At 48.7% G+C, this 11,000-nt stretch overlaps 1 non-coding gene across 1 annotated transcript; it reads left to right on the top strand.

Moving 5' to 3' along the window:
* The first annotated feature begins 10,085 nt into the window (after nucleotides 1-10,085).
* TRNAA-UGC lies at nucleotides 10,086-10,157 on the top strand. Its single transcript has one exon. It is a non-coding gene; the product is annotated as a tRNA-Ala (tRNA).
* Nucleotides 10,158-11,000: the final 843 nt, after the last annotated feature.

An 11,000-nucleotide genomic window follows, 5' to 3' on the forward strand; every position in this document is an offset into this window, starting at 1 on the left:
GGCCGCGGAAGCAGCGGAGAAGTCCACGAAGGAGGTCCGCCAGCGGGTGGCAGAGCCCAGTATACACGCTCAACGAGACAGCGAGGGCGAAGACGCGGATGATGACGTCAACGCGGTTCGAGGCAAGCGGACCCCAGCGAAGACTACCAACGTCAAGCCTTGCTCCGGTTGTGGCGGGAAACACCAGCGCGACTCCTGTTGGGCTCGTGATGTCGACTGCAGAGCGTGTGGACGGCGTGGTCATCTGGCCAGAGTCTGCAGATCAGCGAAGAAGGATCCCTCAACTAACAACCGGTCAGCGCAGAGGGGCACTCCAGTCAGCACCCAAGGCAAGACCCGTTCCTCAGCATCGGAAGCAAGCTGCCAGTTGACGGCGACCTTGTCGAGCGCATCGGCCGTAAATCGCACCAGCAGCCAGGGCAAGATCACCGTGACTCCACTCCTCGACGGCCGACCCTGTACAATGGAGGTGGACTCAGGATCGTCCGTGACGGTGATTTCTGCCGCGTCCTGGCGCCAGTTGTTCCCGAACCGAAGCCGGCGGCGGCTCCAGCCTGCGGGAACCAGAGTGTCCGACTTCCAGGGCAACCGAATTCCCTTGGCCGGACGGGACTCTGTTACTGTTGAGTATAAGGGGAAATGTGTTAAACTGTCATTCCTGATTGCAGAGGGAGACCGGGTTAACCTGCTAGGGTTAGATTGGTTTGAGCCATTGGGCATTGGTATTTCTGGGATTAACAGGATGTCTGAAAATAAATGGGGCATGCTGTACGACCTGTTCCCTGATGTATTTGCCGAAGGGTTGGGGAGGTACAAGGGCCCCCCGGTTGCGTTTGACTTAGATCCGTCAGTCAAACCTATTAGGTTGAAGTATCGGAAAGTACCTGTGTCTCTCAAACATAAGGTGGAAAAAGAGATTGACAAACTAGTTGAGCAAGGGGTTTTAGAGCCAGTACCATACAGCAAATGGGAGACCCCGATCGTAACCCCTGTCAAATCAGATGGGTCCATACGACTATGCGCCGATTACAAATGTACGATTAACAAGGCGCTGCAGCAACATTCGTACCCGGTCCCGGTAATAAGCCACATTTTGGCTTCCCTGGGGGGTGGCAAGATTTTCGCCAAATTTGACCTGGCCCAGGCATACCAGCAGTTGCCTGTCACCCCGGAGGCTGCCGAGGCCCAAACAATTGTAACCCACCAAGGGGCTTTTAAAGTGAACAGGCTGCAATTCGGGGTCAACGTAGCACCTGGGATTTTTCAGGGCCTCATGGAACGTCTACTAAGGGGGGTACCTGGCACAGTGCCCTATTTTGACGACGTGCTGATTGCGGGCGGGTCTGAACAGGAACTACTGGACCGGGTTAAAGAGGTCCTCAGGCGTTTTCAAAATGCCGGTCTCAGAGTTAAGCGCTCAAAATGCACGCTCGGGGTGGAAAGTGTGGACTTCCTGGGGTTTCGCATTGACGCAGAGGGAGTCCACCCCACGGATGAGAAGGTATCTGCAATCCAAAACGCCCCCAGGCCGGTGAGTAAGAAGGAGCTCCAATCCTTTTTAGGACTCCTGAATTTTTATCATGCGTTTTTACCGCATAAGGCATCAGTGGCGGCCCCTTTGCACGCGCTTTTGCACAAGGAGGCAAAATGGAAGTGGGGGCAGGCCGAGGAAAAGGCTTTTGTGGGAGTCAAGGAGCTGCTGACATCTAATGCCGTACTCACGCATTATGATGAACACAAGCTCCTGGTGTTAGCTGCTGACGCTTCACCTTTTGGAGTAGGCGCAGTTTTAAGCCATCTGATGCCTGATGGGAGCGAAGCGCCTATCGCTTTTTATTCTAGATCACTATCTGCGGCAGAGCGGAACTATGCCCAGATAGACAAGGAGGGTCTGGCGTTGGTAGCGGCTGTCAAAAAGTTCCATGATTTTATTTTTGGCAGACGATTTTTGCTGGTCACTGACCACAAGCCGCTACTGGGGATTTTTGCGCCCGATAAGCAATTGCCAAACATCATGTCCCCACGCATGCTTAGATGGGCGATATTTTTGCAGGCTTATGATTTTGACTTAGAGCACCGGCCTGGGAAAGCGATTGGGCATGCGGATGCCCTCAGCCGGTGCCCGGTGCCGGACATTGGCGCAGACCCTGCCCCCGCCTGTGAGGTCTTGGCAATTGAGGAGCTTCCTCGACCCCCGGTATCATCCAGGGACATTGCAGCACACACGGCCAAGGATAGCGTGCTGTCCCGAGTATTAAACTGGGTTTGGAGGGGGTGGCCGGTTGGAAGCGTTGAACCGGAGTTCGGCCCTTACAAAAGCCGTCAAAATGAACTATCCATTTCTAAGGGCTGTGTATTATGGGGGAACAGGGTGGTGGTTCCTGACAAACTCAGGACGAGAGTGTTAGAGTCGCTGCACGAGGGTCACCCCGGTATGGTACACACCAAAGCGTTGGCCAGAGGGTATGTCTGGTGGCCGGGGCTGGACAAAGAGATCGAAGAATGGGTACGAGGGTGTCCCAAATGCCAGCAAGTCAGACCCGATCCCCCACAAGCTACACCCCAAGGCTGGGAGTCATCTGGTAAACCCTGGGCCAGATTGCATATAGATTTTGCTGGCCCTCTCCAAGGGCAAATGTTCCTAATTGTGGTGGACGCTATGTCCAAATGGCTGGAGGTCGTGCATATGAAATCGACCACATCACTTGCTGTGATCCATGCGCTCCGCCGACTTTTTGCCACCCACGGGTTGCCTGACGTCATCGTCAGTGACAACGGGCCTCAATTTGTGTCTGAGGAATTTAGGCTCTTCCTCACGAGTAATGGCATACGCCAAATGACTTCGGCCCCTTTCCATCCGGCATCTAATGGCCAAGCCGAACGGATGGTCAGGACGGCCAAAGAGGCCCTGGGTAAAATGGACGAAGGGGACTGGAGCCAGAGGCTGGGCTCCTTTCTTTTGCTGCAGCACACCACCCCCTGTAGTGCTACAGGCCGTAGTCCGGCCGAATTGTTAATGGGGCGGAGACTCACGACCCGTTTGAACCGAATGCACCCAGACCTCACTGAAGAGCAATCCGAGCGTACCACGGCGCAACCGAAGGTGCGCATGTTTGAAAAAGGGGACAAGGTTTTCGCACGAAATTATGCAAACGGGCACTTATGGCTTCCTGGGGTTATATCCGACTCTGTGGGTACTCGAATGTATGTGGTGCAGTTAGCTGACGGTCGAATATGGCGGCGCCACATAGATCAGTTAAGGAGACGTTGGGCTAGGGACAGCGCTGACTCTCCGACGGCTGAATCCCCTGATGTCGAGTGGACACCCCCAGAGCAGGCGGTGAGTACCGAAAGGCCCGGTACTGTCCCCGAGTCAGGGCAGAACCCTGTGTGCGGGGCTGAAATCCCAGTCGAGTCTGTGCCTGATCCAGGCTGTAGTGGACCCCACTCTGACCCACAACCTTGTCTGCCCGTGGAGCCTGCACCGCTCCGCAGGTCCCAGCGTTCGCTGCAAATGCTGACTTATCTGAAGGACTATGAGTGTAAATACTGTTGGAATAACTGATGTACAAAGGTTGATTGCATGTTTGTAAATAATAAAACAATTGGGATGATGGCTTAACTTAGGGGGGAGGAATTGTAATGTATTGAAATGATTACATGAATCACCTCATAGGACTCCCATGTTAAGCTTCGAGCCAGACCAGGGCTCCTCTGAGCGAACTTCCTATTGGTCGCTTTGTAACAGCGACCAATCAGAACGATACCATTCCCTAGGAGGGAAAGACTCCCATTGGTCTTTATTCTAGCAATCTCATTGGTTGTTATTTGTAAATAGGCGTGGCTACATTAGCCCGGTTATGTTTAAAAGGAGCATAAGCTCCCACTGTTTTCTGTTCTGGTTTCTTACTGAGTTAGTGCTTGCTCGTTACTTCCAATAAAGCTGAATCACTTGCTGAATCACTGTACGAGTCCTTTGTTAGCGCGATCTAACACTAACCAAATTGCCACCTGGGCACAAAACTTTAGGATGCAAGTGAACATTCAAAATTAAACGTGGTGGAATAGTACACATGCTGTTGAGAAGGGGTGTTGGAGAAGTGACAGCTTGTTAAGAGTCTAGTTACTGTCAATACTGTTGAAAAAGTAGTTTAGTCCACTGGTACCCTAGGGAGAGCTGTGGAACATTCTCTAGTGTTTAGGGTTTATTGAATGTTTTTTCTCTTACAGTTCAGCCTACATCTTGTTGTTTCTCTTCCTGCTCTGTGTTAGTATGTGTTAGTGCTTGTGCTCGGAAGGCCTCTGTTACATTAATGGCCTGCAGTTAGTTATTTTGGGGGGGGATTTCCCCCCCAAAATCCTGTTGCAGTGGTGGGAAATAGGCGTGGTGGTGGGAAATAGGACCTGCTCCCCCCCCCCCCAAGTAAATTGACAGTTCGGTAAACAGAGTTATACCCTTCTAAAACTACTGAAGTCAACTCTGTTTAGGATTGAACTGGCTCTTTGCCAATTCTTTTCAGAATTCCCCTCCTGGGTGTATTTTCTGTGACCGTACAGTTGATACAGCCAAGCCAGTGCTGCACTGTCTGTCAGCCACATGACTTTACATGTTAGTCATGGCCTGCAGATGGAGAAATTATGCTAGTACTAACTCACAGTCTCTTTTGTTATATATAAGAAAGTAATAAAGAAAACAAAGACATAGATAAGGTTTGAGACAATACTTCATTGTGAAGTTAGAATTTCTAACCACTGATGAGCATGTTATCTGCCCTTTGACAATTGTTTGTTTTACGTGTTGGCTGACTTGATGTCATAGCATGTGTTTTGCTAGTTGTGCAATGCCAGGGAATTTCCTTAATCTCTCCTTCTGATTCACTTTCAAGGCATTTAGGGACAAATGATACAACACCAACAACAGGAAGATTATTGTTATTATTTTGCTATTATGAGTTTATGATCTGTCTTAAAGTCAATTTTTATCCCAGCTTTCCTCCAAGGAGCTCACGGCAGCCACAAGGTTCTCCTTTCTCCATTTTATCCTCACAACAATCCTGTGAGGTAAGTTAGGCTGAGAGTGTGTGACTGGCCCAAGGTCACCCCCACTTCCATGGCAGAATGGACATTTGAACCTGGGTCCTCAATCCAAAAACCTTTAACTACTACATCATACTGGCTTTTGCATTAAGAATTGTATAACAGAAGAATGGCTACACAAGTGGGGTTTTTTTTACTCCACTGAGTGTGCTGGGAGGCTACTGTCTTAATGATTTTTCTTAGACCAACGTTCAGGACCACAGTCTTTCCCCACAGTTGCCTGGGAAATCACTCATTCTAACTAGAAAGGGCAGATTAGGATACCCAAATCCATGCAAAATGGGGCCAGCCAAGATTCTGCAAATTCCAGGATTCCCTCAGTTTGCAGAAGAATTATATATTCTTTAAAAAAAAGAATGTTAAAACCACAAATCCTGGAAGTTGGGCCTGATCATAAGTTACCATAGCAACCTACAAAGTTCCATGAAGATTATGGTTGTGCAGAAGACCAGACAAGACCAGGAGGAGGAGGAGGCAGCAAGCAAACAGGAGAACAAATGGGTGGCGGGGGGGGGGAGGGATGGGGTTTCCCTCTCTCCACAATTCCTTTCAGATCCTTCTCTGTTAGACAAAATAGCCAATCAAGTCAAAAGTATGCAAAGGGAGTTCTTCATTAATTTAGAAAATGTATATGTTACTTTTCCAGAGACCTCTTGTCCCCATGGACTGACATTTTGGAATATTTAATCAAACCTGGGGTAAGCAGACATTTAATATGACTGCTATGGGGATTCCAAGTTGTTTTATGCTCTCTCTTCCTGATTCTACCATCCTAAGCAGAGTCACGTTCTTCAGATCTCATTGGCTTCAAGGTACTTGAAGGGCCTTGCTCCACTTAGGATGTCCCTGTGAACTGCTTCACGGTGTTAGACTTCTGTCTCAGAGCCCATCAGAAGCTGCTGAGATACCACCCGTCTCTTTGGTCTGCTGCTTCCGCGAAGACTCTGATCCAACTAACCCTACTACCTCCAAAACCTGCATAAATATTTGGCATGCAAACCGCAATGTTATTCATATGTGGTTTCATCCAACTGTTTAGTACTTTTCTTTTTTGACAGTGATATTACGCCTGTTCATTTTCAATAATCTGCGCTTTATTGGTTTCCACTGATTTCAGGGGGAAACATTTTCAGCTGTGACTTTCTTTTGTTTCCCATCCTGCTGAGATGTAAATCTCTTAAAATTATATTTTCCCCAAAATAGATCCTCCTGGCCAAATCTAAGGCAGAGAGGGAAAAAGACTCCCTATTTTGCAGGCAATTCACATTCTTGCTTGCAAAGTGAGCCCAAGGAGGTGTGATTCTATTGGCTACAAGTGAGGTTTTCCTTCTTTCTCAGGACCCTCCAAGGATTGTGTGAGTCTATTTTTAAGCTGGAAGAGCTTTCCTTTCCCACCCTGATTTCAGTACCCCAGCTTGGCTGGCTTCCAATATCAGAGTATGGCACGAGGCTGAAGTTGGTTCCTTATTCCCAGTTCCTTATTCATTCCTTATTTGGGTCTTATTCATGAATTCATCCATAAACAGTGAGGAGAGTTTGAAAGTTCTGAACCCCATAATAAGATTTGGACCCCCAAACTTCATATACCCCCATGCTTAGTGAACTCCCCCCTTCGAGGGGACATATGCTGTGTCCTGGTCCAAAGCGTGGTTCTTGAGCTAGCTACTCCAAAGTGTGGTGCCCCTAGGACAATCACACAGGCAGATACTGGAGCCAAGCTGTACCCCAAAACAATCTTTGGACCTCCCCAAAGGACTCATCCCCATGGTCTGGAGACTGTCCCCTACAAGATGACATACAGTGATGCCCAGTCCAAATACTGGTTCCGGAACCACAGGCTTCCATTTCAGTTGCACGCAAGAACCCCGTATTTCAAAAAAAGATTCGAATAAGGAACTGGTTTGACTGTTTGCCCACTACATCCCGGAATAAGGCTTGGACTGCCACATCTCATACATCTCCGTATTCAGTGAACTCTCCCCTTTGAGCAGACATATGCTGTGTCCTGGTCCAAAGCGTGGTTCTTGAGCTAGCTACTCCAAAGTGTGGTGCCCCTAGGACAATCACACAGGCAGATACTGGAGCCAAGCTGTACCCCAAAACAATCTTTGGACCTCCCCAAAGGACTCATCCCCATGGTCTGGAGACTGTCCCCTACAAGATGACATACAGTGATGCCCAGTCCAAATACTGGTTCCGGAACCACAGGCTTCCATTTCAGTTGCACGCAAGAACCCCGTATTTCAAAAAAAGATTCGAATAAGGAACTGGTTTGACTGTTTGCCCACTACATCCCGGAATAAGGCTTGGACTGCCACATCTCATACATCTCCGTATTCAGTGAACTCTCCCCTTTGAGCAGACATATGCTGTGTCCTGGTCCAAAGCGGGGTTCTTGTGCCAGCTGCTCCAAGGTGAGGTACCCCCAGGGAAGTCACACAGGCAGACACTGGGGTCAGGCTGCACTAGGGTTGCCAAATGGCGCCGGGGGGCGGAGAATCCCCCGCTTTGACGGCCCGATTTTCGATGCGACGAAAATCGGGCCCAGGGGAAACCCTACCCCCGCGTGTGTGTCACCCGGAAGTGACTTCGCACGCTGGGGGCGGGGCCACGGCCATTTGAGGGGAAAACAAAAAACAAACAACTTTGTTTTCCCCTCAAATGGCTGTGGCCCCGCCCCCAGTGTGCGACGTCACTTCCGGGTGACGCGCGCGCACACCCAGACGCCGGCCGGGAGCCCCCCGCTCCCGGCCAAAAGAGATTTGGCAACCCTAGGCTGCACCACAAAACAATCTTTGGACCACCCCAACTGACACATCCCCACGCTCTGAAAACTGTCACCTGCAAGATGATATACAGTGAAGCCCGGTCCAAACACTGGTTCTGGTGCTATTCAGAGTGCCTCCAACGGCCTGTATTTCAAAGAAGATTGGCTCCAGTATCTTCCTGTGTGATTGTCCTGGGGGCGCCTCACTAAGGCCAGCATGGTGCCTGCCTCAGAGAGCCAGGAAGCCCCATGCCAGTGTAAGGCAGAGAGAGGCTGGCATAACTCAGAGGTAACCATCATATATGAAGATAGTCTTTAAGGAGTCTTTGACTCCTGCTTGTTATTGTAAAACATTAGAGACTAATGCATGGCTGGCGTCAGCATGCCCTGAGCTAGGGCAGCTGCCCAGGCCCAGGGTTTCTGGCAGGGCTTCTTACACACAACCCACCAACCACATGCCGGCAGAGAAGGAATGATGGCACTTCTGGGGGCACAGTAGTGGTGTTCCTACCTGCACATACCACTTAGCACCATTGGAGAAAGGAATATAGACAGTAGGAAGGTTCACAGCTAGGCAGGGGAATGAAGGAAATACAACTACGTGGGGATGTGGGTGGGCTGTAAGGAAGGCACGAGTGGGAGTCCTGGTGCTAGTGAGAGGAGGAAGGGGCCCCTGGGTACTCTGAGCCTGAGGCCTCCCAAAATCTGGAACCAGACCTGTCATAAGCGTTCATGTACCAGTGCCCACAAAAAGGAATGTGATGATGGGGGTCCTGCTTCATGTAAGCTTGTGCCACGATACAGTTATTAGTTTTGAAGGTTTCTCCCAAGACTCTTTGTTATTTAATCTGTAAGTGGCCACAAGACTATTATTTGTTCTCCCTAAGAGTGTCATCAGAGATCTGTCTGAATCTTCAGGGGCTGAATGCGGCCTGTTTTCATTTGCCTCAGCACAAATCCTTCGAATCGTAGCCTTCTCTTTATTTTGTATATGTTGACAGAAGCTGGAACAGAACTGAGCATAACTGTTGTAAAGCTGCCTTTCCAGCCGTATCTCTTCCTTTCCTGACCAGCTCCAGTCACACTTCCTCGCTGCTCCAATGTCCATAACAAAGCCCAGTAACCAAATGGGCCCACCAATGACATCCTCAGAAGAAAGTTAAGCCTGTTATCCTAATCACCCGTATCTAGTTAAATGAAGTGGCTACCAAATGCATCCAGAGGTTTTACATTTTCAAACAAAAGGCGCAAGCCTTGAGGGGGCTGAAGGCCTTCAAAGGCCTAGATCCCCATCTGACAGAGACTGATGTTAATTCGGCACAGTTCACTTCCTTATGGTCCATGGGACAATGGGGAGATTAGGGTTGGGGACAATGTACCAGAACCTTTTTGAGCCTCATTTGCTATCGCTATTTACACCCCCTCCTATTTAAACACACTTCAGTGAGACAACCCAGGGGATTCAGATGCTCTGAAAGGATTAGTCATCCAATGTAGGTGTATAAACTGACAGAAATAAGAATGCTGATGAGTGCTGAAACCAGAGGCCTTCTCAAGGAGCAATTATCTGTGTTTATTTAAATCGTGGCCTTGTCTTTGGAGGGAGTTTTGCATTCACTCCACAGCAGGCAAACTTTGGATGGTATCATTTACTGGGCTCCCATGCTGCAGGGTAGAGTAACAAGCTGGCTATAAATGGCCCTGGGAAATTAGCATCTTCTCACCAACTGGGAGAACTGAACCTGGGATGAATAGGTATGCCAGAGGTCACACTTATTTAAGATAAAAGGGCTCAGAGGAAGTGGCTGGGATGTGAAGAAGCCAAAGCATATTGCTAGAGGCAAAGCAATATAGACAGACAAAACAGGTCAAGTAGCCACTATCCCTGCTGTGTTCTTTTCGAGGTCCTGTAGAGTTATCAGTTTTGGTTCTTATATGGATCTCTTTGGAAAGAGTTGGGCAGATTTCCTGATGAAATGTGGTGATGTACCCAGATAAATCTGGCATAGCTAGACTGGGGGAAGTGCTTATTTGCTGGTGGTGAGGTAGACATGTACTTAATACTTGAGTCAGATCATTCATCTCTCCAGGTGAATACTGTCTGCTGTGACTGGCAGCAGCTTTCTTGGTGTTTTACATAGTACAAAAAGGCAAGGAAGGGGAGGAAGTGAGGCAGAGATAACCAGGGGGAAATATGTATTCAATCCAGTTACATGAGGGAGGGGCTATGGCTCAGTGGTAGAGTGTGTGCTTTGCATGCAGAAGGTCCCAGGTTCAATCCCTGGCAACTCCAGCTAAGTGGGTCAAGTAGGAGGTGATGTGAAAGACCCAGAGGCCGGGACCGTTGGGGGCGGGGTGTGTGGCCTTATGACACACTTCCGGTGATGTCAGGGGGTGTGGCATATGCTAATGAGTTCTGCTAATGAGTTCCCCTAGCTCTTTTTCTACGAAATGACCCCTGGAAAGACCTCTGCTTAAGAACTTGGAGAGCCAGTGCCAAGCAGAGGATATAATACTGACCTTGATGAACCAATTGTCTGATTTTGTGTAAGGCACCTTTATGTATTTTAAAACAATTTTATTTTTGTACAAGACCAACAAAAAACAAAAACATACATACATACATACATACATACATACATACATACATACATACATACATACATACATACATACATACATACATACATACATACATACATACATACATACATACATACATACATACATACATACATACATACATACATACATACATACATACATACATACATACATACATACATACATACATACATACATACATACATACATACATAGTAAAGGTAAAGGTTCCCTTGCTCGAAAGCCAGTTGAAATCGACTCTAGGGTTGCGGTGCTCATCTCCGTTTCAAAGCCGAAGAGCCAGAGCTGTCTGGAGACGTTTCCGTGGTCATGTGGCCGGCATGACTAAACACCAAGGCGCACGGAACGCTGCTACCTTCCCACCAAAGTGGTACCTATTTATCTACTTGCAATTTCTTGCTTTCGAACTGCTAGGTTGGCAGGAGCTGGAACTAGAGATGGGAGCTCACTCCATCATGCGGCACCCGGGTCTCGAACTGCTGAACTACTGACCTTCCACAGCCTGCAGTTC

The sequence above is a fragment of the Gekko japonicus genome, unplaced genomic scaffold, assembly GCF_001447785.1.
Source record: "Gekko japonicus isolate JY-2015 unplaced genomic scaffold, Gekko_japonicus_V1.1 scaffold312, whole genome shotgun sequence".
NCBI classification, from domain to species: domain Eukaryota; kingdom Metazoa; phylum Chordata; class Lepidosauria; order Squamata; family Gekkonidae; genus Gekko; species Gekko japonicus.